Source organism: Odocoileus virginianus, chromosome 23, assembly GCF_023699985.2.
Source record: "Odocoileus virginianus isolate 20LAN1187 ecotype Illinois chromosome 23, Ovbor_1.2, whole genome shotgun sequence".
In the NCBI taxonomy this organism is placed as follows: domain Eukaryota; kingdom Metazoa; phylum Chordata; class Mammalia; order Artiodactyla; family Cervidae; genus Odocoileus; species Odocoileus virginianus.
Genome location: NC_069696.1, coordinates 2330530 through 2357188, shown reverse-complemented (window position 1 = coordinate 2357188; position 26659 = coordinate 2330530). Strand labels below are relative to the sequence as shown.

Below are 26659 nucleotides of genomic sequence, written 5' to 3'. Positions count from 1 at the left end.
TCAGTGGAAAAGACCCTGATGCTGGGAAAGACTGAGGGCAGGAGGAGAAGGGAGTGACAGAGGATGAGATGGTTGAATAGCGTCACCCATTCAAAGGACATGAGTTTGAGCAAACTTGGAGATAGTGAAGGACAGAGAAGCCTGGTGTGCTGCAGTCCATGGGGTCACAAAGGGTCAGACACAGCTTAGTGACTGAGCAAACAACAAGAATCACAGGACCAGAGTCAGACAGAGTGAAGTTTCCAGAGGCCGTGGTAGCTGAGTCATAAATCAGACAGACACTCATCGGCTGCTTTAAGGCAATTTGGCATCCCTGGGAAGAGAGAAAAGTCTGGTGTGCTTGGGAAAAATCGTGTGGCCTGTGAGGTTTGCTCTCTGCTGTAGGGGATGTGTCAGGCTTTTCAGGAGCTACATACATTTGTGTGTGGTGAGCCCAGGTGCTCATTCACCCCCAGACCTCAGGCAGTTGCCCTCTACTCATCTGGAAGGGTGTTCGTTTTCTGTTTTATTTTGCTTTTTAAAAGATTTTTTTTTTTTTTGGATGTAGACCATTTTTAAAGTCTTTGCTGAATTTGTTACAATATTCCTTCTGTTTTATGTTTTGGTATTTTGCCTTCATGGAATATGAGATCTTAGTTCCCCGACCATAGATTGAATACACGTCCTGCTGCACTGGACGGTGAAATCTTAACCACTTAACTACCAGGAAGTCCCGGTCTGAAGTCTGGGAGTGAATGAGACCTGGGCTCCCCACGTACACACTTTTTATTTTACTTTCAGTTCAGTTCAGTCACTGTGTGTCTGACTCTTTGCAACCTCATGGACTGCAGTACGCCAGGCTTCCCTGTCCATCACCAATTCCTGGAGCTTGCTGTAATTCATGTCCATCAAGTTGGTGGTGCCATCCAACCATCTCATCCTCTGTCACTCCCTTCTCCTCCTGCCCTCAGTCTTTCCCAGCATCAAGGTCTTTTCCAATGAGTCAATTCTTCGCATCAAGTGGCCAAAGAATTGGAGTTTCAGCTTCAGCATCAATCCTGCAATATTCAGTACTGATTTCCTTTAGGATGGACTGGTTGGATCTCCTTGCTGTCCAAGGGACTCTCAAGAGTCTTCTCCAACACCACAGTTCAAAAGCATCAATTCTTTGGCACTCAGATTTCTTTACAGTCCAACACTCACATCCATACGTGACTACTGGAAAAACCATAGCTTTAACTAGACGGACCTTTGTCGGCAAAGTAATGTCTCTGCTATGCTGTCTAGGTTGGTCATAGCTTTTCATCCAAAGAGCAAGTGTCTTTTAATTTCATGGCTGCAGTCACCATCTGCAGTGATTTTGGAGCCCCCCAAAATAAAGTCTCTCACTGTTTCCGTTGTTTCCCCATCTGTTGTGCCATGAAGTGATGGGACCAGATGCCACAATCTTTGTTTATTGAATGTTGAGTTTTAAGCCAGCTATTTTACTCTCCTCTTTCACTTTCATCATGTGGCTCTTTAGTTCTTTGCCTTCTGCCATAAAGATGGTGTCATCTGCATATCTGAGGTTATTGATATTTCTCCCAGCAATCTTGATTCCAGCTTGTGCCTCTTCCAGCCTGGGATTTCACATGATGTACTCTGCATAGAAGTTAAATAGCAGGGTGACAATACACAGCCTTGATGTACTCCTTTCCCAATTTGGAACCAGTCTGTTGTTCCATGTCCAGTTCTGTTGCTTCTTAACCTGCATACAGATTTCTCAGGAGGCAGGTAAGATGGTCTGATGTTCCCATCTCTTTAAGCATTTTCCACAGTTGTGATCCACACAGTCAAAGGCTTTGGCCTAGTCAATAAAGCAGAAGTACATGTTTTTCTGGAACTCTCTTGCTTTTTTTATGATCCAGTGAATGTTGGCAATTTGATCTCTGGTTCTTCTGTCTTTTCTAAATCCAGCTTAAACATCTGGAAGTTCACGGTTTACGTACTGTTGAAGCCTGACTTGGAGAATTTTAAACATTACTTTATTAGCATGTGAGATGAGTGCAATTGTGCAGTAGTTTGAGTATTCTTTGGCACTGCCTTTCTTTGGGATTGGAATGAAAACTGACCTTTTCCAGTCCTGTGGTCACTGCTGAGTTTTCAAAATTTTCTGGCATATTGAGTGCAGCACTATCACAGCATCATCTTTCAGGATTTGAAATAGCTCAACTGGAATTCCATTACCTCCACTAGCTTTGTTCGTAGTGATGCTTCCTAAGGCCTACTTGACTTTGCATTCCAGGCTGTCTGGCTCTAGGTGAGTGATCACACCATCGTGGTTATCTGGATCATGAAGATCTTTTTTGTATTTTACTTTACTCTTTATTTTTTCTTTCTCCGTCTGCACTGCCCTGGTACATGGTTTTACATATGTGCAGAATTCCAAACATCTATCCCAAAGTGCCTCACCTGAGATTTCACAGCTAATCCTGACCACATGTCCTAAATCAGAGATGATGGGACACTAAGAAACACTGGACACGACAGTTACGTCTCAGTAAAGGTGGAAAGAATAGAAAAAATAAAACAGAAGAAATGTTGGAAGCGTTCGCATGCAGACTTGGATTTTTGTTTTCTTCTGAAAAGCAATAGGTCTGGTCTCTTGGACTTGTGTTTCAGTTTTCTAACATTGGTCAGAAGCACTGAACACAGCCGGTGCTTCAGAAGGGCAGAGTGATCCTTTAAAAAAAAATATTTATTATTTATTTGGCAGCACTGAGTCTTAGTTATGGCTCGTGGGATCTTCAGTTGCAGCATGCAGGGTCTTGAGTTGAGGCAGGTGGGAGCTAGTTCCCTGACCAGGGGTTGAACCCAGGCCCCCTGCATTGGGAGTGTGGAGTCTCAGGCCCTGGACCACCGGGGAGGCCCCTGCTGTCCATGGAGACCCTGTGCCTGTAGCGTGGGCTTCTCACGGGAGGAGGCTCCTCCCTATGTGTTCATTGCACCCCGCGCTCAGACATCAGAGACTGAACCAGGGTGCCCTGGCCTCCTCCATCTAGTGACCTGTGGACACTAGCTTGTGTGGGCGCTCTTGGAAGCCTTCCTGTGGGATCGTGTTGGACTGAGTCACAGTGGACTGTTGGATGGGGGTGGGAGGAGGGTAGTTATCAGACACAGGCAGTGGGAGGGAGCAGAGGTGAGGGCTGGCAGCTGGGGAGGAGACAGTCACAACTGCAGACGAGTGGTGTGGTTGCAAAGAAGCAGGGACCTCCCACACACACTGCACAAATATAACACCTGGGGCTCTCTGCCATCACCCTTGTGTAGGTTCTCGGCACCCAGTGTTAGAATTACTGCAATGTTAGTCGCTCAGTCGTGTCTGATTCTTTGTGACTCCATGGACTGTAGTCCACCAGGCTCCTCCGTCCATGGAATTCTCTAGGCCAGAGTACTGGAGTGGGTAGCTATTTCCTTCCCCAGGGAATCTTCCCTACTTAGGGATCAAACCCAGGTCTCCTGTATTGCAGGCAGATTCTTTACCATCTGAGCCACCAGGGAAGCCTAGAATTATTTCAGTTCGGGGAAATTGGTCCCAAATTGAATGTTAGGCCATTCAATTTGGGGAAAAATGAACACCCTAAGTTACATGCTCTGTTCAGTTATGTGGGCAGGGAGACAGGCGGGTGTGAAGCAATAAAGGATTTCCATCTAAAATGACTAGAAGGAGAAAAAAGCAAACTGTGGTGTTGGGATATTTCCCATTTGAGGATGGCCTCCTGCATCTCTGATGTCAGGTAACTAGGTGTCCCCCATGCCTGCCGGCTGGGAGTGGGAGAGAATTGAGAGAGGGCGTTCCTAAAGTGGGACCATATGGCTTTCCTGGGTCATCACTGACTCGCAGCCTGGGCTCTGTATTTGTCGGCTGTCTGGGACATCATGACCCCGCTGTCAGCCCCAGACCCCTTCTTGTCCTTCTGAGATTATTCTCAGTGAGTTTCGGCTCCCAGGGGAACTCTTGTGCTTGTGAGATTTACTGGCCGAAAGTTAAATCATTGTAGAATTGGATTCATGTCCAACATATCGCCTTGGGAGGCAGATAAGAAAGTCTCCCTTTTTCCAGTGCTTTACGGGTAATTTCATTGCGATATTTCAGGGCTAGAATTCAAATGGAAAGTCTCAAAAGCAATTTGAGCTGCAATCAGCTCAAAATCCTCCCGGATTCCAAGAGAGGTGAGGTCATCCCTTACCAGGGACAGCTTTCACTGCAGAAAACCTAAGTTGAACAGATTTCTATAACCCTTCCTTCCACTCCCCCTAAAATATCTGCTGTTTCCAGGAGTATGGAAAGAATGAAATCAGGTTGGACTTAAAGGAAATCCATCATGGGCCTTCCATCTTAATGCTTCTCTGCCTCACTTTTTCCAATAGGTGCACTTCTAAAAAGTTGCTGTTTTTGTAGTGTGAGTGTGTGTGCGTGCGTGTGTATAAAAATAATAGATTCACTTTCTGTCAGAGGTGTTTTCAATAGTAGGGAACCTTTTCACATTTAAAAAAATCACAATATAGCTAAACTTACATGAGGATACCTGGTCTATAGAAAAAGGAACCTTGCCTTGTTCGTGGCACACTTCCTATGAATACCATCCTAATTTCCTTTCTCCAATGGTGGGTAAAGGAATACTCTCATATTAGATTTGAGAAAGAAAGAGCCTTTCTATCTGTTGGCAAAAGGAGGGGATATTTTTCAAAATGCATCTTCAAAAATGGGAACTTGAAGTGACTTACCATTTTCATGTCTTTCTTACTGCATTTTGACTCTAGGTGCTGAATCTGCCAGTATTCTGATGTGTATGAGTTCGGTCACTCAATCTTGTCCGACTGTTTGTGACCCCATGAGCTATAGCCCGCCAGGCCCCTGGTGGGTTGCCATTTCCTCCTCCAGAGAACCTTCCTGATTCAGGGATCGAACCCACATCTCTTGGGTATCCTGCATTGGCAGGCGGATTCTTTACCACTGTGCCACTTGGCAGTATTGCATTTTCCATCCCTGTGGCCATGTCAGAGAAGGCAGGGTGGGAGATTTGAGGACACAGTTCTGAGCCCCTAGTTTCTCTGTAAGCCGAGTCGGGAGAGGCGATCCCAGCCAACCTAGGAGTTGGCACGCAGTCCTGCCACCCTCTGGCTCTGCCGCTGTGTAGCCTTAGGGGTGTTGGGAACCTCTCTGAGCCTTTTCTTCCCTGTAAAAACATCCCTCATGGTGGCCAGTGGGATGTAATGAGGCAGAGCTGATTCAGGTATGTCACACGGCCTGGCAAGCCTCTAGTACATCCAATACAGCAGTATTATTTCCATGGTTTCTCTTTTCTTTCCCTGGTTCAGTGGGATGTTGAGGCTTCAATTGGCAAGTGTCTGAAAACTGTCCAACCTTTCAGAATGGTGGTAACCACTCGGAGCTCTCATAAATTAGTCTTTTGGGAGATATAAGTATACATAATAGTTTCTCTTGATTCGCAGATTTAGATTTGCTGACCATGATCCAGCTATTCAATCATCAGATTCTTGGCTGTCACAGAGGAGACTCATGGAAAGGGGTTTAATGCCCTTTTTGACTTGAAAACTACTTCCAGGCTAAAAATGCCAGCAGAAGAGAGTATCCAAGGAGTCTAGTAAATCCCTTTAAAAAGGACGTAAGCAATGCTCCCAGCATATCCCTGGGAGCAGTGAGAGCTTCCAGCTCACTTAGGAATTAACTGAGCATGTGAGTAAGTGCGTGGAGACAGATCTGGGGCTCAGCTGGTTACCTGCCTGGCTTCTGGGCCCAGGTGGGGTGCTACCTGGGGTGCCCAGAAGCTCATTGACATCCCTTTCGTTATGTGTTTGGGGTTGACGTTCCTTCGAAATTACAACACAAACCGGTGGAAAATATGATTCAATTTACAGAGAACGTATTTGTTTATACACAGCATTTCAGGAACATGTTTCATTTGCATGGAAGTTGGTTGAACTCACTTAATGGTAAATATGTAGACAATAAGACAAAATGAAATGGAATAATTGAACAAGAAGAGACTTCCAGAAGTCAGGGAGTCCGGTACTCTGCCTTGCACTTGAGTAAGTTCCTAATTATCCCAGGCCTATTCTTCTTCTTTTTAGTGTTTATTTATTTATTTGGTTGCACTTGGTCTTAGCTGTGGCATGTGGGATCTGGTTCCTTGACCAGGGATCGAACCCGGGCCCCCTGTATTGGGAGCCCAGAGTCTTAGCCACTGGACCACCAGAAAAGTCCCCCAGGCCTCTTCTGAGACTTCCCCAATGAGAATCCGTATCCTACACCCTTTCAAGGACATGTGTTTGGGCTTCACAGCCTTTGTTGTCGGAACTTTTTCTTCCTGTGTCAGTTATACATCGCCTGCGGTACTTTAACTTCCTCATATTTTTGCTGCTGCTGCAGTGTATATTCAGCTGACTATATTACCTAGAATAGCTCCTTCTGTCAGTTCCTCAAGGTGATCTGCAGAGCACCAGTCCAACATTCCCATGGGAACAGAATCTCTGGGCATGATGCCCGTTTCAGAAATGACGGTCCTAGTGGTTAAGAATCTGTCTTGTGATGCAGGGAATGCAAGTTCGATCCCTGGTCAGAGAACTAAGATTCCACTTACCGAGGGACAGCTAAGCCTGCTACCACGACTACTGAGCCCACGTGATCCAGCACCCCTAAGCAGCAACTGGAGAGTTTGTGGGCCGCAACAAAAGATCCTGCACAAAACAAGGGAGATCCCAATGCTGCAACTAAGACCCGACTCAGCCAAATAAATTTAAAAAAAAATAAAAAAGCAAACAAGCACTGCCTCTGAGAGATACAGAAGGCATATGCGCAGAAGACTTAAAGCCTCTGAGAAGTCCTGCAACAAGTCAGCTATTTCACTTCTCAAGTCAGTGCTGTTCAAAGTATTTTTTTTTTAACCGCAGAAGCTCCACCTCTTTTTGGAGGGAACTTCTATTCATGTCCCACAAAAAAAAAAAAAAAAAAACACCCTGTAATCCAAGGAATATTAATATATTTTGAGAAGCTCAAAGAGATCTGAAATTCCCGGTGATGGATTTGAGTCCGTGAAACCTCAGCCCTTATATAAAGGTCTTCTCAAATGAATCATTGTGGACCTCCTTAGCAACCCTCTTCAAGTTTTCCACACTCCTCTTAAGACTGTGCAGACGCTTACAGGATCAGTGAGTTGATAAAGGCTCTGAATAATGTGCAAGGAGACATTCCCTCCCCTGGTGAGCTTTCTCTTAAGTAGAAGTCCTTGAGAAAAGAACTGCAAGCATTGTTCTTCATTAGAGGTGAAGTTTATGTTCTGCTTTGCTTACAAGTGGCCACACTTCAGATACACTTCACCAATGGATGGCTGATTTCAGGGTTGCCTTACGATGCTAGCAGTTTGATTTCCATGCACATTGTTAACCAAATCAGAGATTGCACACATGTGTGCTAAGTGGCTTCAGTCGTGCCTGATTCTGTTCGACCCCATGGACTATAGCCCGCAAGGCTTCTCTGTCCATGGGATTCTCCAGGCAAGAATACTGGAATGAGTGGGTTGTCCTTTCCTTCTCCAGGGAATCTTCCCAACCCAGGGATCGAACCCAGGCCTCCTGGGTCTCCTGAATTGCAGGCAGATTCTTTACCGCTGAGCCACTGGGGATGTCCCTTATACGCTTAGAGGCAAAAGGAGAGGATGTGGTTGCTCTTGACCTGCTCTTGCCTTTGTCTCAGCTCCTCTTCTGGACATCCTGGACCATGAGGAGGAGCTTCTGATAACTGATGGTTTCATCTTTAAATCCACCAAGAGTCAGAACAAGTGGACTGTGGGGAAAGTGGGAATCACATTTAATTCTGGGTCTGTCACTGGCTTGCTGTGATCCTGAGCAAATCTCCTACTTGGCACTGGGTGGGTATTAACTAGCAGTATGATTCTGTCCCAGTGTCTTCATCTGTATAGTGAGGTGGTTACGTTAGACAATTTTTGAGCTTTTGCTGGAAAATTCTGTGGGCGCTCAAGCCTATTCACTAAATGTACAGCTGGTTCCCTTGATCACTTGGCCAACTTTATTGCTTGACTTTTGCCACTAGAGTGATCGTTTAAAGAGAAAGTGGGTGTTAACTTACAATTTCAGCTTTACATAGAATCATTCAGTTTCAGAGGTTATCTACTCCAGTCTCTTATTTTACAAAGATCAGAACTTAACACTTAAAAAATATACTGAGCAGGTTATAGCAAAGTTTTGAAGGAGGCCATAGTTTTTTATTTGATACCAAGTATGATAAATCTCTTCCCCCTGCTTCTCAGTTACTCTCCATCCCTCCTCCCCTCCTTTCTTCTTTCCTCCCTCCCTCCTTTCCTTCCTTCCTGTTTTCTTAGATGAAGTCTTTCTTAGTCACTGAGTGATTTCCAGATCTTTTAAATCTCAGAGTAGCAAAATAAGCGTTCCTCGGTGTTGTCTCTGTCAGAACCTTGGCTTTCTGCCTGGAAAGACAAGGGGTGTGGACGGACGCTTCTATGTTAGGGAGAAGCAGGGAATGCAGACCAGCAGAGATGCTGATCTAGTATCCTCTAGGGTCTCTGGCTCCCCACTTGCAGAGGGAACCTGTAGAAAAGACAAAGCCTAGTAGTTATAGCTCTTTGGTATCTTCCAAGTAGGAGCTGACTCTTTCTGGGTGACCCTGAGGGCGGGTGTCGGACTGTTTGCTGGGATGTTCCCACTGAGCTGTGCGGTTTCTCTGATCGGAAGGTCTGTCCAGCTCTGCCCTTTCAGCTCGGTCCCGGGAGCTGGGGCTGCACTTCGGGACCAGGGTCCCTGTTGAGCTGGCTCCCAGGTCCTGGTGCTTTTTGGTGTTTGTGCATCATCCTTATCCCATTTTGCCTCGCTTCCTACTGCTGGTGCAGCCTGACAAGCAGCAGAGGTCTTGCCAGAGACAGAGAAAGCACATGTGGACTCCGAGTGCACGGTTTGAGCAAACGGCTTGAAATAAACAGTTTTATTTACTGACTTTAAAAGTCATATTTGCTCATCATGGGAAACTAGTGCAATTCAGAAAAGCACAAGGAAGAAAATAAAAGTTCCCACAGTCCCATAGCTGGAGACTTTCAGTGTTGGTATTTTGCTGGTTTTTCTTCCAGACTAGCTCTATTTCTGCATCTCTCTCTGTTGAGACCCATTTTGTATTTCATTAAAAAAAAAAAGCTCCATATTTTGTCTCTAATTTTCTCATGCAATTATTACATAGATGCACCATCATTTTGGTAACCTACCGCTTACTGTGGGTCATTCTGGTTGTTTTCTAGCTTTTTGTTCTAAATAATGCTATAGTGGACATTTTCCTCCACATAAGTGTTCACATTTATGACTCTCTCCCTAGGTTGTGTTCCTCCAAGAGTCAAGTAGCATAGATAAATTGGCAAATTATTTTCTATACCTCAGCTTCCTCATCGATCATAAAGAAACAACAGTGATTAAGAGCAGGAGACCCTTCGCCAGCGTGGCGGGTGTGGCCACGTTTCTAAGAGCTTCGCCTGCAGTGACTTGTTTGCTTTCCCAGCAGCACTGTGAGAATCTCCACCCCAGAGGAGCTGCTGGTCCAAGTCTCATGGTCCAGGCATTCTAGCTGTAGCATCCTTGCTCTTAACTTCCCCGTGAGATGGGGAACGGTCCCCAGGTCTCTATCTGGTCCAAGGTCATCTACATCGTTTGTTTCTACACTGGCCATGTTCCCAAGTGACTTGGTTGCCTGATGTGAGTTCCTGGCTCCTTAAATCCGTGAATCCTCTTCACCCTGGCATTTGTGTATTTAGTGGGATTGGTGTGTGTGTGTGTGTGTGTGTGTGTGTGTGTGTGTGTGCACGCGTGCACGTACACACACTTATGTAATCTTAGGAATGGAGCAGAGCCAACAGAGTATGGGGCAGAAAAGCCTGGGTATCTGTTGACAAAACAATGAAACATGGTTATTTGGTGTTATTCATTAAGGATAACTCATCTCAGCTTCTATGGCTGGGAAATTGGTCACGTTAGAATTGGACTGTCAGTCCAGTGGAGCAGGAATAGGGTGGGAAGTGCTGTCTAATGCGACCCTGTCCCCAAAGCACATGTCTCTATGTATTCCCTGAAGAGGGCACGTCCCCTCCCTGAGTCGCTCTGCCCAGAGCAAGGTGATGCCCGCAGGTGTGACTGTTCATCCTGCAAGGGAGAGGGGATCAGAGACTCATCACAGAATGACGGTCCAGGCTGCCTCATCATGGTGTTCAATGCAGAGACCGCTCAGCCTCCCAGAAACCCTAATGCAGGAGGTCTGCGAGAAGCCAAGGGTCTGCTTCTCTAAGACGTGCGTGCCACGTGGCTGTCTTCAGGAAACCTGAGGAGATCTGAGGTGGCGGGTCTCCACCTTTTCAGCACTTCAGAATCACCCTGAAGTGTTAGTCACTTCAGTGATGGCCAACCCTTTGTGACCCTATGGACTGTAGCCTGCCAGGCTCCTCTGTCCATGGGGATTCTCCAGGCAAGAATACTGGAGTGGGTTGCCATGCCCTCCTCCAGGGGATCTTCCCAACCCAGGGATCGAACCCAGGTCTCCCACATTGCAGGCAGATTCTTTACCTTCTGAGCCACCAGGGAAGCCAGAATCACCCCAGGAGCTTTATTTTAAAAAGCTTTCTGCCCCCTTTGCTGTCTTAACTCCTCGCTTCTCCAGTTTGAACCACTGATCTAGGATGGAGTCCAGGAGCAACCCTTAAAAAATAAAAGCTTCTCCAGAGATTATAGGGTACAGCCGTATTTGGGGACCACTGGTTTAGGAGGTTCTAGCGCTCATGCTTTTATACCTTCACCTTTAAGTGCCCTTCACATTTTACAAAGCTCACTCACAACGGGACATCACAACAGTTCACTGAGACCAGTAGAGCAGGCATGTTTATGACTTTCCTTGGCCCAGAGAGGTTGACTGTGTTGCCCGAGGTGGCACAGCTTCCCCACCAGTCACAGCAGAGGTCCCCTGCCCAGCCCCGACTGTTCCCGCCTGACCCTTTGGGAAGGGGCAGCCTCCCCTCCCCAAAGATCTTGCAGGATGGAATCATCTCAGCCCCCTTCTCGTGGAGCTTGCTTCTTTGCCTTCTCACCCACATCCCTTCTACCGCAGCCCCGTCTCCTCCTCAGAGAGCTCCTCGTGAAATGTGCCAGTCACCTCTTTTCTCCAAGCTCCACCCCCATGTAACAGATGATGGCCCCAAGGACAGAGGGGTCTGACCCCCAGCCCCAGACCTAGCCCTTCATGGCTGATCCTCCGCATTAGCGCCTGGCAGGAGTCAGCAGATCTGCGTCTGGCAGCAGCTGCCCGGGACTCCCTCTGCTTTTCCCCTGCTGTCACCTCCTATCTGAATTCTCCCTCCACCACCAAAGCTTCACCCACTCCCCTCCCACCCCGCCCCCAGGATAGCCTTCAAGCCCACCTGAGTCTTTCCTGTGAGCCCCTGCAGTGGCGGGTCTCCTCTCTGGACATCTGGGACAGACTGGTGCTTAACAACGTGGACCAGATTGAGGAGGACAGAAGCAGGTACCTGTATACGTTCTCCTCTAGCCATCCTCCGCCCAGGAACCAGCTACTGGCTCACACTCTCCCCGGACTCAAAGCGATGACTTCTGCTTCTCTTTCCTCTTTCTTCCCTTGTTCAAACCTTTCCCCTCGCGCGGGCGGGATCCTGGACCAGCTCCCAGGGACTGCAGGCTCCGTGTCAGAAGCCTGCAGCCTTGGGCCCTGGGATGCTGAGAGGGGGGCGGGGGTGGGGAGGAGGCGGGGTTTTGCGCTGCAGGCTGCAGAGCTGTCCCGGAGGAGGTGCAGGTGCGGAGGCCCTGCTTCCCTTTACTTGCTCAGCATCCTTGTGACAGGTGACGGCACCCCCTGGCAGATACCAGCAGCGGCTGCAGCATCAGAGCAGGTTCCGACCCTGCCTCTCTGACTCGCTAGCCTCGAGACCTTCTTTCTTCTTTGATGCTCTGTGTTCCTCGGCTGTAACGTGGAGAGCATCGTGCTTAAAAACTTGAACAAAACTGACTTTCCGGGCATGGCACGGAGAAGCAGGGCAGGGGATGGCAGCAGTTCTGGGAGTCGGTAGGATGGAGGAAGCGCCTTATTCAGTGTCTGGTACCCACTCATTCTTTTTTAACAGACATGTATAATGGGCCCACATGAGCCAAACCCTGGAGAATCAGAGGTGAGCAGGGCTTTGCTCTCTTGAGGAAGGAGGTACATGGCAGACATGAGTACATAGCTGACCGTGCACAGTGTGCCCAGTGGTGGAGCCTGGGGGGACCGGCTTTCCATGCAGCCCACATCCTGCCCTGTCATGCCCCCTCATCACCTCTGAGCTCTGATTGTGGGTTGTTGCTGTTCAGTCGCTCGGTCGTGTCTGACTCTGTGGCCCCATGGACTGCAGCACACCAGGCTTCCCTGTCCTTCACCATCTCCTGGAGCTTGCTCAGACTCAATAGACATCCACTGAGTCAGTGATGCACAGGCAAACACAGATGCAGGAATCAAGAGACAACTTTATTAGCATCAAAGCAGCACTCAGATCCTCCAGCTCGGGGTTCTGGGGTAAAAGGCTGAGTTGAAACATGCAGCTGGGCCTGCAGGCAAAGTGGGGAGGCACCCTTACTCCTTTCTACCTTGGAAGGAGCTTCAAGATCACATTGCAAAGGACAGAGCAATAAGTTTGAACCATTTTTGCCCATGACCATGATGGAGGGCTTCCCTTGTAATTCAGCTGGTAAAGAATCTACCTGCAATGCAGGAGATCCTGGTTTGATTCCTGGGTTGGGAAGATCTGCTGGAGAAGGGATAAGCTACCCACTCCAGTATTCTTGTCCTTCCCTGGTGGCTCAGCTGGTAAAGAATCTGCCTGCAGTGTGGGAGACCTGGGTTCTATCCCTGGGTTGGGAAGACCCCTTGGAGAAAGGAATGGCTACCCACTCCAGGATTCTGGCCTGGAGAATTCCATAGATTGTGTAGTCCATGGGATTGCAAAGAGTTGGACACAACTGAGTAACTTTCACTTTCATTTCATGATGCAAGGCTCAGGGGGTCCTGCTCTCTGGGGCTCACTTGGCCCCCCGACCTTACCTGATGTCCACAGAAGGCTGCAGTGGTTCCAGAAATCAAGTTCTCATACCACCATGTCCAAAGGCAGGAAGAGAAGAATGAGGAAACCAGAATCTGACCAGCTCTCTTAGAGGTGACTTGCAGAAGGAGGAGAGAGAGCAAGACTCTGAAAATTGCAGTAAGTCTACATTCCCAGCTGGTTTAATCCTTCCTTGGAAATCATATGGAAGATGCTTCTGGTAAGAAAGGCAGAGAATTCTGGAGGCTGGAGGGAGTCAGGGGAGGTTTCCCAAAGAAGTCAGTATATCAGCTGGGCCTTGCAAGATGAATAGGAGTTTTCAGGATTAAAAATTCTCAATAGAAGGAATAACTTGAGCAAAGGCACCGGGACTTGGGACTTCCCTGGAGGTGCAGTTGTTAAGACTCTGCACGGGTTTGATCCCTGAGCTGGAAACTAAGATCTCACATGTTGCAAAAAAAAAAAAAAAAAAAAAAAAGGTTCAGGGACCCAAGAAGAGGAGGATGTGTTCAAGGAACTGGGAGCTGCGGACACATAGGGTGGGACAGAGTGTGCAGTAGAGGCTGGAGAGAGAGGCTGGACTCAGGTGGTGAAGAGCCGTGAAGCTGTTAGGGGCTGGATTCATTCTGACACCCGTGGGAGCAGCAGGAGCTGTGAATCAGAGACAGGACCTGCTGAGATGCCTTTTGGGAATGGACCCTCTGGCTGAAGTGAGGACCGGAGGGGAAATGAGGCTCGAGACTCAATACTGCGCAGTGGCTGGCATGGCACGTTGGGGGGAAGGGTGGTAGGAGTGGTCCGCCGAGGTTTCATCACTGACATTGTTCATCATTGCTGGCACAGGTGACCTCTGGCCAGGTTTATTATTGTGGACAGGGCAGTCCTTTATTGCCCGTGCAAGGGCAGACTTGTCTTAATGCACTGCTCCTGGTGCCCCCCGAAGGAAGGCTCCTACAGGAATCCAGGTAGATAGAGAAGGTTCTGGTCATGTGTGCCAGGAGCTCTTGGATGGACAGGCTGAGCACTGGCTCTGCGGTTCGGAGGTGGATTTGAAAAGAGCCTTTGTACTTGGGTACTGCGGCGCCAGGCTGCAGAAGCTGTCTGCCTCCAAGAGTTTCTTGAAAGTGGAAGCTGCCCACGTGTGTGCACTTGGAGGGTGTGGAGTGGGAGTGGGGTGGGGGGGGGAGTTGTCAGCATCCTGCTGACCTCAGGGGCACAGGTCTCACAAACCCCATCTCCTCTGGCCACCCTGGCTCCCCTGGACCCTCTCTGGGAGCCAGAGAAGCCCTCCCTCCACTGCTGAGAGCTGGTGGGAAGAAACAGCCACTCTTTTGTCCCTGGAACTTTCTCTGTAAAAGAGTCAGGGCTGCCAGGAAATCATCAAGGGGAGGTGTTTGACAAGCAGGGTTATTCAGAAGGAAAAGCTTTGCCTGCCAAACCTCCATCCGCCCAGGCTTCCATAGGCGCCTCCATCTCCCACCTTTGCTGCCTGGGGAGCTGTAGCATCATGCCACCCATGCCCGGGGTAGGGGGTGGGAAGCAGGGATTAATGTGGGTGCTCTCAGTGGGGAACTGAAACTGAGGAAAGCAAGACTGCTTCCCTTGACCTCGATGACTCTGTAGCCTAAATAAAATGTGATTCAATAGACCAGGTGACTTAGTTGCCTCTGAAAAGTGAAGAAATCTCCCTGCAATGCAGGAGACCTAGGTTCGATCCCTGGGTTGGGAAGATCCCCTGGAGAAAGGCATGGCAACCCACTCCAGTGTTCTTGCCTGGAGAATTCCATGGACAGAGGAGCCTGGCAGTCTATAATCCATGGGGTCACAAAGAGTTGGACACAATTTAACAGCTAACACTATGAAAAGCAGGACACTTCTATCTGTTTGCTCCTGGCCTGCTTGACTTTGGACAGTCTATCTGTATGGATCTGTTGTACCTCGATTTCTTGGGAGTGAAGTTGGATTACTGTGAGAAATAACAAACTAGATGCATTGTATATTGGATGCCGTCTCTCGGGTAAATGCACACAAACCATTTTGCTACATTTTCATATAATTATAAGAAACAGAAGTGACTTATTGAAAATCTGGTGATAGTTCACATCCAGCTTAGACAGTGTCCTTATAAAGTGGAAAATCTGCAGCTTTCCAGCTAATTTCCCCAATGGAGTCGGCTTTAACGAATGCTTCGGAGGTTACACAAGGCTCGTGGGCATTTGGCATGACTTAAGTGAGCCCCGAACCTGCTCTCAGATCTTGATCGTTGCTTTTAAATCAGAGGAACATGGTAGCACTGAGGGGACTTCCACCATCCACTGTAGTTTTTAACTTTTTAAACATTTATTTTATTTTTGGCTGTGCTGGGTCGTCACTGCTGTGCGCTGCGTTCTCTAGTTGCAGAGAGCGGGGTCTGCGCTCTGTTGAGTCTGCAGGCTTCTCATTGCGGTGGCTTCTCTTGTTGAAGAGCATGGGCCCTACATATGCAGGCTTCACAAGTTGCAAAACCTGCTGAGTGCAGGCTCAGTATTTGTAGCCGACGAGCTTAGTTGTCTCAAGGTAATGCAGAGTCTTCCCAGACCAGGGATGCAACCCACATACATTGCACGGCAGATTCTTAACTGCTGGACACTAGTGAAGCCTCCCCTCCCACTTTAAACAGGGCTCTGTTTGTGTGCTTTTCCTATGCTTGGCTTCTATCAGGGCTATTTGTGGGAAGGTAAGCGTTCTGGTTTTTTTTTTTTTTTTTCCTAACTCAACTGGTAGTACACCCAAGCCCAATAAAAGAATTCTATCTGTAGTGCGAGACTGGAATTTAGAGTTCTAAGTCTAGACGGTATGGTAGCGTGGCATAGTGGTGGAATGTAGGGCTGGTGTCTTGGTTTCCTGTTCTGTCCATCTAGCGGGGTGATTTGAGGGTAATTATTTAGCCTCATGGTGCCTCAGATTCTTCATCTGTGAAACAGAGAAAATAATGTCTATCTCAAAGGACGAGTGGGCTTATTCATGAGATAATGTATTTAAAATATCTTGAACACACCAAGTGATGAGTAAAGTATAGCTATTATTTTAATTGGGCTACAGAACGTAGGTGTTAGTGATTCTATAATTAAATGGGTCCAGTTAGCTTTCTTTGGGTTATAAAAGACTCAAATGTCTGGCTCAAACTAATTTATTCCAAAAGGGAAATCTACTACTCATAATTCCTTTGAAACTGGGCTTTGGTTAGCAGAGATACCATAGAATAGGCCAGAGCATGGGCAGCTGTAGGGGTTGAATGACTCTGTTGGTGGTTTAGTCGCTAAGTCCTGTCCGACTCTTGTGACCACATGGACTGTAGCCTCCCAGGTTCTGCAGTTGATGGGATTTGCCAAGCAAGAATACTTATGTTCGTGGGATTTCCACTTGTGTTCATGGGACCTCCTAGGCAAGGAGTGGGTTCCCATTCCCAACTCAGGGATCGAACCTGCATCTCTTGCATCTCATGCAAGATCGACTCTTGCATCTCCTTCTTTGCAGGCAGATTCTTTACCACTGAGCCTCCAGGGAAGCCTGAATGTGAGGCTTAGAGAGGCCTTCCTTAGTAAGGCCCAAATTTTAACAAAATGAAAGTACCAGTATGCCTAGATAATGTAATGAATAGCTCTAACTGCTGAAGTTTTGTAATGTATTGAAAAAAGCTGATGATGAGATATTTAGGCTGTCCTGAGGAGGTCAATGCAAGAAGCAGGACAAAATTATTAAATACAGGACACATCCTATGTGTGCTGGATGCACATCAACCTCCTCTTTAGGCTTAGGTTATATCTACCCATGAAATTCTATCTGTACCTATAAATAGTGTTTTTCAGTTAGTGCTGTTGGACTCAATTAATTTCATTCTCATATCCATTAAATTAACCAGAGCCTGTGCTGGAACATTCAAAATAAGTCTAAGGTCCATAGTATGTTACTTGAAAATAATACAATTCTTTTGAAAAATTGGGCTTCAGGTACAGTGTGATCCAGGAGATAGATTTTTTTTTTTCATTCCTCTTAATGCAATTCTGCTGTCCATGTGGACTGCAGATGGTGATGTGATGGCCAGTAGCTCTAGGCATATATCCTCCCAGGTTACAGTCCCATGAACAGAGTCTTTCATTGACCTGACAAAATCCATGATCTGATTTTCATTGGCAGAATTTCACCTCATTTTCTTATCTGATTGGACATATCTGGGTCATATGCACACTCTTGGAGGCAAGGTTGGAGTCAGTTTCATCCAAAGCACATAGACTGAGTGTGGAGTGTGGAGACTGTTTTTCCAGAGGAGAGTCGGTGCTCCATGAGGAAGAGAGGAATAACATAGATGTGGGGTAACCAAAAATATAGCAACCACCCTCCCCAAACAAACAAAAATAGTGACTATCTACTACATCCAGGTTCCTCTGTGCCTCTTTTAGCAAGAGAAAAATATCATAGCTTAGGTAAATCAACACCAAAATAAGACAAGGAACATGGCTCTGACTTTAAGTAAGGTGTTTCTAAAACCACACATGGGCTTTCTGCTTTAGCTTTTAAGATTATCAAAGAATGCTTTTGTATAATTCTTTTTTTAAAGTTACTGGTACATTTCCTCCCAACTTGTAATAGCTTTATTATTTTATTCTGATTATTAAGATAATATAGTTGACTCTTGAGCAATGGACTTGAATGAAGTGGGTCCCCCTTTTATGCAGACTTTTTTTCAATAAATATGTGTACTACAGTACACAGTCCGAAGCTGGTTGAATTTGAGAATACAGAGGGCTGACTGTAATGTTATAGTCAGATTTTTGATTGCGTGGAGAGTGGACATCCCAGATTCCTTCGTTGTGCAAAGTTCAACTGTATATGCATAAAGGTGTATATTGCAAAATAAAGGTCACCAATAATCCCACAGTCCAGAGGTAATTCCTGTCATCGTGGTATAATTAATTATTCCAGATGATTCATGTGTGTGTGTTTATATGTGTCTTGTACATATAAAACACTTAGCTAAAAATAAAATCAAACATAAACTTATTAATACTTTGTTACCTTTTAAATTCAATTATATATTCTGGGCTTCCCTGGTGGCTCAGATGGTAAAGACTCTGCCAGTCAATACGGGAGACCTGGGTTCAATCCCTGGATTGCAAAGACCCCCTGGAGAAGGAAATGGCAACCCACTCCAGTATTCTTGCCTGGGAAATCCCATGGATAGAGGAGCCTGGTGGGCTACAGTCCATGGGGTCACAAAGAGTTGGATGTGACTTAGCGACTAAACAACAGCAAAACATTCATGTATCTTTTTAAAAAATTAAAAAAAAATTTTTGGCCATGCTGCACAGCATGTGGGATCTTAGTTCCCCAACCAGGGATGGAACCAGCGCCCCCTGACAGGGAAGGGTGAAGTCTTAACCACTGGACCACCAGGAAAGTCCTCTATAACATATATTTTAAAAGATGCTTTCCTCTTACTGCTTTAAAAAATCTGAAGGAGTTCAGGCTTTTGAAAAACAACACAGTCAGCCTCTGCTTATGAGTAGGATAGTACAGTTTGTCTGCTGAGCTCAAAAGCTTCAGAAAAAAAATCAATTTAAAGATATATGCCCTTCATAAATTGAATACTTATCTATCAAAGCAATAGGTCTCCTAAATCATCTTTTTGGCACACAAAAGCACCTTGTGGGGACATAAAGTGTGCATGTTGACATTTATACACATGTACATATGCATAGAAAACAGACTGAAGGTGTATTGACAACAATAATAGTCACAGCTACCAGTTACTGAACACTGTGCTGTACAAAACTATTATTGTAAATCCTCACACCGTAAGGCAGCCTCAGTTATTATTAGTGCCACCTATCAGATGAGGCCGCCACGTAAGTAACTGGGCTCAAACTGGATCTGTGTGACTCCAAAGGCAAAATGATTCTGTCTGAGTGGAAGGGATGTGTGTGAAGTTCAGTTTCCTTTTATAATTTTCCTTTATAGTTCCTCCATTGTTTAAAATGAGTATGTACGTTTTAGGATCAGAAAGGTTATTTCCACCTTGAAAAATTATGGTGCATGGTCAATGGATAGAAACTGAGACAAACAGAAGGAATTGTCAGCTCTATATGAGACTGTTTATGTCACCAACCAGCTTTGAGTTGGGGAGGGTGGCTGTTAACCAGATGGGCATTAAATGGTATCTTGTGTAGTTTGTGTTTTGTTGCTAATTATAATGTTCACATGCTCTTTTTGGAGAAGGCAATGGCACCCCACTCCAGGACTCTTGCCTGGAAAATCCCATGGATGGAGGAGCCTGGTAGGCTGCAGTCCATGGGGTCTCTAAGAGTCGGGCACGACTGAGCGACTTCACTTTCACTTTTCACTTTCATGCATTGGAGAAGGAAATAGCAACCCACTCCAATATTCTTGCTTGGAGAATCCCAGGGACAGAGGAGCCTAGTGGGCTGCCATCTATGGGGTCGCACAGAGTCGGAAATGACTGAAGCGACTTAGCAGCAGCATGCTTTTTTTAATTTTAAACTTTTAACTTTTTATATTGGAGTATACTTGATTTAGGGCTTCCCCAGTGGTTCAGCTGTAAAGAATCTGTCTGCAGCGCAGAAGCCTCAGATGTGGGTTCGATTCCTGGGAAGATCCCCAGGAGGAGGGCATGGCCACCCACTCCAGTATTCTTGCCTGGAGCATCCTGTGGACTGAGGACCATGGGGTCGCAAAGAGTCGGACACGACTGAAGCGACTTAGCATGTCCGCATTGTTGATTTAAAAGGTGGTGATAGTTTCAGATGTACAGCAAAGTGATTCAGTTTTAGATTTTCCTGCTTAGGTTGTTTCATAATATTGAACAGAGTTCCTTGTGTTGTATATACAGTAGGTCCTTGTTGGTTGTCCATTCTAAATATACCAGTGTGCACATGTCAGTTCCAAACTCCCTAACTACCCCTTCCCCCTACCCTTCCCTTCTGATAACCACAAGTTCTCTAAGGCTGTGAGACTGTTTCTGTTTTGTCAGTGAATTCCTTTGTATCATTTCCTTTTAGATCCCACATACAAGCATTATCATACGGTATTTCTCTTTCTCTGTCTGACTGGCTTCACTCAGTATGGCAATCTCTAGGTCTGTCTGTGTTGCTGCAGATGGCATTTTTTCATTCTTTTTCATGGCTGATGTATATATCACATCTTCTTTGTCCATTCCTCTGTCGACGGGCATTTAGGTTGCTTCCATGTCCTGGCCACACACTCTTAAAGATAATGGCGAACCTTAAGCCCTGGGGGAGTCTGGCAGTATCCCTGTTGGTGTCTGAAGCCTGACAGTCCTCACTTTGCTGCAAGCCACATCCATCTCTCTGGGGATGCACAGGGTGTGGAGACATACCCCCGAGGAGCAGAAACTTTGATTAAGCTCAGAGTTTCAAGGGATGCCAAATTCCACATCACTCACAGATAGGCTGAATGCTTGGAAAACAGTTGGTGAGCCTACCTCTGAAAACAGTGATAAGACCAGCGAGTGTAGACACGAGATTCAAGTGGTCAGTGGTTCACACTGGGCCCAGCAAGAAGCTGAATCGTCCGGATTCTGATCCTTGCCTTCCCCTGCCCATGTGGCATGGTCCGTGCTCTCAAGAGTGCAGCCCATTTGAAGATGTGACCCCCTCCCTGTTGAGAGAAATTGCCAAGAGTTGATTTTAGGGGCAAAGGAAGGGGTGTGTTTTAAAAATACATGCATGAGAATTCTCAAATTTAGTTGTTCAACTGTACTGCATTGGAAACATAACAATTTAAGACTCCCCCTGATTATTTTAGCTTGTGTCTGAAGGGGAGTTAAAGGGGACAACCTGACAGTCTTACTCTTTAAAAGGAACTTTGAAGAATGTTTGATTTTTCATATGACTCTGAATAAGTAGGAAGAAATGGATGAATTAAAACTTGCTTTACTCAGCAAAGGGTTAAATTAATACTGAATTACCAGGTAGTTCCTAATTGCACAGGAAGTGTACACAAATGGTGTGCAACATTAGGTGTTCAAATTTAGAACCCTCAATGCCCTATCTTATGTTGGATTTGGAATTTTGTGCGTTAGCTGCAACAGTCATTCTCATGGTGGCCCTATCTGTTGCCCAGTGTCACCGTCTTTTCTGTATAGTCACGTGCATGCAATAATTCAGCTGCTCCATTGCATGGTTTGCCTTTATTTTAGAAAATTGAGGGGAACACGGAAAAATTAACAGCACCAAGCAATGATGTTAGTAGAGCTGAGACAAGATAAGAATCATTAGATTTGCCGAAAGTGCTGTATCTTTAGCTTCAATCAATGGTTCACTGGGATGCAGCCAGTTGAATCTGTTGGATTATGAGGGAGGAAACATATTGAAAGATCATGTGTGAAGTGCTGGAAATAGACCTGGATGATTGTATCTGCCCGGCAAAGCGTGAGGAAGGATTTCATCAGACCTTAGCACTCCAGGATAGAAACCCCACACAACATATAATCTTTTGCACATTTTACATAAATACGCATTTCCAGAAATTATGCATGAAGATGGGAACTGCAAGTTTAGAGAGGTGTGAGCGGAAGGGCTTTAAAAAAAGCACGCAGTCTCCATATCCTAGAGTTTCAAGGCAGAGATGAATGTTATGCGCACCCAAGCAATACATACTGCTTGTTGCCATAGCAAATGGTAGTGGTTCAACAGGTTCAGTATTTATTCATTTGGCTCCTGTGTGTGCTTGGCAGTGGTGATAGAATGATACATGAAATGAGAATGGTAAATAAAATGATAAATGAAATCATGAAAAATGATTTCTTCCTTTAACAGAATTGATGGCAATCACGAGGTGTGTGTGCGTCGATGGGGCATATGGAAGCAGATGTTAATCTATAAACCCCAACATAAAACTGCAACTGTGACAAGTGTTACAAATCACAGATATCCACATACCTGAGCTATAAGGGCCTGAAATGGGGGGATTTGACTTAATGTTATTTGAGTGATGAAAAGAGCATTAAATAGGCAAAGGTTCCAGAAACAGCATTCCAGGCAAAGCAAACTATGTCCAAAGGCCTTGTGATGGGATTAACATAGTGAGTACAAGAGATGGAGTTGCTAAGGAAACAAGGGAAAGGGTACCCACGGAGCAAGGTGGTCTCACCACAGTGCAGTGGATTGGATGCACTGTATGGATACAGGTGGACCAGTCACAAAGCTTTTGCTGGCATCCAGGTGGATGATGGCACTAGAGCCCTGGTGATGGAGACAGAAGGAGGTGAATGGATTTGGCAGCAATGGAGGAGGCGAGTGCTTCCAGCCCTGGGGTGGATCAGAGGTGCTGGGTTAGAGAGAAAGAGGTGGATGGGGGGAAGGAGGTGATTTTTTAGGATTAATAATACAAAAGAATAGGAAATCCAGTACTCACTTCTTTAGTATTGCGATGAATTATGATTGGGGCTGGGGGAGGTGCAAACAGCATATTTAAAACATTTTCATTTTTATTCAAGGCACACACACAATTTGAAAAGCCACATAATGCTGTAAGGCTTTTAAGGAAACCGTCTCTTCTCCCCATGAATCCAAGTCCTCAGAGGCCAGCGCTTTCAATTATTTTAACAGTTACTTTTTGGCATTTCCCTTCGTTTTTCTCTGTAAATATGTTATCTCCTAATTTGTTTTTTCAGCTAGGAAATGTTTATAAAGCACCTGAGCACAGTACACATCATAAGCAAAAATATACATAGTAAACAAAAACACACATCCTACAAATAAACACGTGGTGGACAAAACCCCCCGCCCTCACGAAGCCATCACTCGGGTGTGGAGGATGCGTAAAGGTTTAAATAAAACACGCTGTCAGCCTCTCACTGTATAAAGGCAGTGCTCTGTAGGGATGCCAGTGTTAGTTGCTCAGTCGTGACCCCGTGGACTGTAGCCTGCCAGGCTCTTACGGTTCTAGGTAATATGGTGAAGAATAGGCGTCCATGGGTGTCCTGTGGGCACCGCGGGGGAGGAAGGTAGAGGTCAGTCAGTAAGGGAAGGGGGGAAAGGGATGACCCACCTGAGAAACAGCATCTGAGCAAAGACCGGAAGGATTGGGGGAGAGCCCTGTGGGTGTGTGGCGAGAGGGCATTCCAGGCCAGGGCAGCAGCGAGTGCAGAGGCCCCGAGGTTGGAGGAGGTTGGGGGTCGCTGAGGGTCCGAACAGCAGAGAGACCCTTGCTGCTGGAGCGGGGCGAGTAGGGAGGGCTCTGGGGGTGAGATTGGCTTGGTGGGGTGGGGAAGCCCATTGGGTAGGGCTTCGTGGGCTGCTGGAATGACCTCAGCTTCTACCCTGAGTGATGGGACGGCACCTCATGTCTTGATTGGAAACCATATTCCCACTTTCCCTGCTTCCAGTGTACTTTTTGGTTAAATCAGTCTTCAGGGTTCATACCATGATCACTATCAAATATTATTCCCTGCATTGCCAGCATCATTTTTTTTTAGATTCCATATTTAAGTAATATCATATGATATTTGTCTTTCTCTGGCTGACTTTCTTCACTGAGTATGATCATCTCTAGGTCCATCCATCTTGATGCAAGAGGTATTATTGCATTCTTCTGTATGGTTGAGTAGTATTCCATTGTATGTATGTACCACATCTTTATCCATTCATCTGTCAATGGACACAGGTTGCTTCCATGTCTTGGATATGTGAATAGTGCTGCTATAAACATAGGGGTGCAAATGCGTCTTCAAATCAGATAAACTTCCCCTCTTCTGACTGAGTGGCAGAGGGGTAGGGGCTTGGTTTTGTGGGAGTGGGCAGCATACCTGGAGGAATTTGTCTAAGGCAACCCTGGCCTGTTCTTGAAGGGCTTTGTGGGAGTTACGGGGACCTGCCGGCACATCCCGGTGGCTTTTTCAACCCAGGGAACAGTAGGTACAAACCTTGAACATGGAACACTGGGCTCCCAGTCTCACATGCTTTCCAGTAGAAGACAGTGACGTGTGGTATCACATGCGACAGACTGCAAAGGCTTCAGGAATCAGAGGAGAGAGAGATCCATCGTGTTGATGTGGCCAGGGAGGCTCTGGGAAGCTCTGGGGCTTGGCTGGCCCAGGAGGGATGGGAGGGGATGGAGGGAGGTTGGGCCGAGAGGCAGGAGGTTCTGGGGGGCCGGGGGTGGGTAGCCAGGCTGAGGCAAAAACGCTTTCATGGAAGGAGGGTGTGTCTGATGGATGCTGAGGGTTAAGACGAGCCGTGGGACCCAGGAGAACGGTGTCAGCGTCCAAAAGAAGGGCGCTCAGCTGATAAATTGTACGGAGCTTTGTCTTCCTGGGCCTGGGAGTTGAATGAATTGCTCGGACTTGATTTTGGAGACTGAGGGGCCATTACAAGTGGAGTACTTGTGGCCGTGTATAAAGGCAGCTTCTGCCGGAGCCCTTCAGCGCTCAGCAGCTACTGATGGGCTTTGGGGACTCTGTGGGGCCTGTGGGGTGGGAGGTGTGGTTTGGATGAACCAGAGAGCCCAGGGACAGGGCAGGTGGGGGACCAGCATGCAGAGGAACCAAGGAAGAGGCTGGAGCTCCGTCCCAGGTCTCCTGGGGCCGCTCCTTACGCAGCCCAACCTCCCATCACCAACTTACCTCCTTTTCTTCTGATTTGTCCCCAGCAGGGAAGAAAGGAAGAGGCTGGCCCAGAGTTCCAAACCAGGAGACCTACACCTGTATTTCTGATAGCGTCTGGACAAAGAGGACCGGGACCCTCAACTTCTCCAGAAGACGAGACACCCCCCCTCCTTGGGTGGACGGGCCTGACGATCCTCCAGTGGCCTCCCATGAGCCATGACCAAGCTGGAGAAAACTGGGATGGGACCCACAGGCATTTAAAGATGGGACTTGGGATACTGGGTTGAGGCTGGGGCAGGGAGGAGAGACAGAAGAACTGAGGGTGCAGACAGAAGAAACCAGGTGTGGAGGGGTCAGGGGTCGAGTGATGCCGGCAAGCGCATGGCTGTGCTGCAGGACCGCCCAGGACAGGGTGGCCATGGAGGACTCACAATAAATACACTCAGAGTCTCGGAGGCTGTACGTTTCACTGTGTGCAAACACCAACAGCTAAGTTGAGCAGATGTGTCAAGTAGTCATGACAAAGGCAGGTAGGTACCCGAGATGCCTGGACACTTGGCCAGCATCCCAGGGCCCACCCACAGATGGCATCAGAAAAAGTGGTTGAGTCCCCTCCACGGTGACCCCCCCGGACAGGGACATTCTCCACCAGATGTGTCACCGGTGGTCAAGGAGTGGTCTGCCTGCGGGCAGATGCCAAGGCCAGATGATGAAGCCATGCATGGGTCTCCCAGGACAGTGGGGGCTTCTTTCTGGTGTGTGACCCACTCCACTCCTGGCCTGTCCCCTGGGGAAGGAGAGCAGCTCCACTTCTGGGATGTCCCTCCTCCTTACCTCCCTCCGTCCCGGCAGCATCCGTCCAGGGTGCTCTAGGGGGCGCATTCCCACAAGTGCCCACTCATCCAAGTGTCTGTCCTCTTGGTGACGAAACACATGAGGTTTATTTTCTTGCCTTGCGCTTACTTTTCTAATCAGGTGTTGCCAGAGTTACTGTCTGCTTTAATGCTGGACCCTTCCAGATCTGAGTGCTGGGTCACCAAACTGCAGGTGCCTTGGCAACAGGGACCATCTTCTCAGCCACATGCCCACCTAATGTCTAGTAAAAGCCCCAGATGTGGACTTGTCACTCACAAAGTATCCGGTGAACGAGTAAGGTCGTGAATGAATGAATGTAGGCTCTGGTTAATATACACAGTTAACACTTGTTTAGTTGCTAAGTCGTATCTGACTCTTTGCAACTCCATGGACTGTAACCCACCAGGCTCCTCTGTCCATGGGATTTCCCAGGCACGAATACTGGAGTGCTTTGCCATTCCCTTCTCCGAGGATCTTCCCGACCCGGAGATCGAATCTGTGTCTCCTGCATTGGCAGGCAGATTCTTTATCACTGAGCCACCTAGGAAGCCAGAGTGGGGGAGTGGAGACCAGATTATCGCAGGGGGACAGGAGAAGGCTGACCTGGAAGGGGATGTTCGAGTGGAGAGCAGAAGGGGTCAAGGAATGAGGGAGGTGTTCTGGATGAAAAGGCCCGGGGTGGGAGCCTTGCTGGCGTGTTCTAGGAGCACAAGGGGGCCAGCATGGTTGGAAGCCAGTGAGCCCGCAGGGCACAAGGACAAGGTGAGCTGAGTGCCGAGGGTGGTCCAGCCAGGCAGGGCCTTGGAGGCACTGAAAGGACTCTGCCTGCACTTGGAATTGGAGGGGAAGCCATTCCTCCAGGGTTCTGAGTGGAGAAGGGATGTGATAGGACTTAAAATTGAACAGACTTTCCAGTTGGGAAGCTGGTGGGATAACCTAGGTGAGAGCGGCTGGTGGTTGAACCCTGCTGTCCGCAGTTGGGGGAGTGATGAGAAGCACAGATTCTGCGTAACTTTGAGAAAAGAACCAACAGGAGGGATTGGGTGTGGGG

The 26659-nt window shown here is 47.2% G+C and overlaps 1 protein-coding gene across 7 annotated transcripts in view; it reads left to right on the top strand.

Moving 5' to 3' along the window:
• The window catches only part of KCNA6 (potassium voltage-gated channel subfamily A member 6), a 36150-nt gene extending 10945 nt beyond the window's left edge, over positions 1–25205 (top strand). For 2 of the 7 annotated variants that reach the window (XM_070453144.1, XM_070453140.1), the window contains exon 2: positions 24801–25205. The gene's annotated coding sequence lies outside the window, so the exon portion shown is untranslated. Of the gene's footprint in view, positions 1–13084; positions 13290–24797 lie in introns of all 7 variants that reach the window. The other 5 variants (XM_070453145.1, XM_020882661.2, XM_070453142.1 and 2 more) reach the window with 4 other exon arrangements.
• The last annotated feature ends 1454 nt before the right edge of the window (positions 25206–26659 follow it).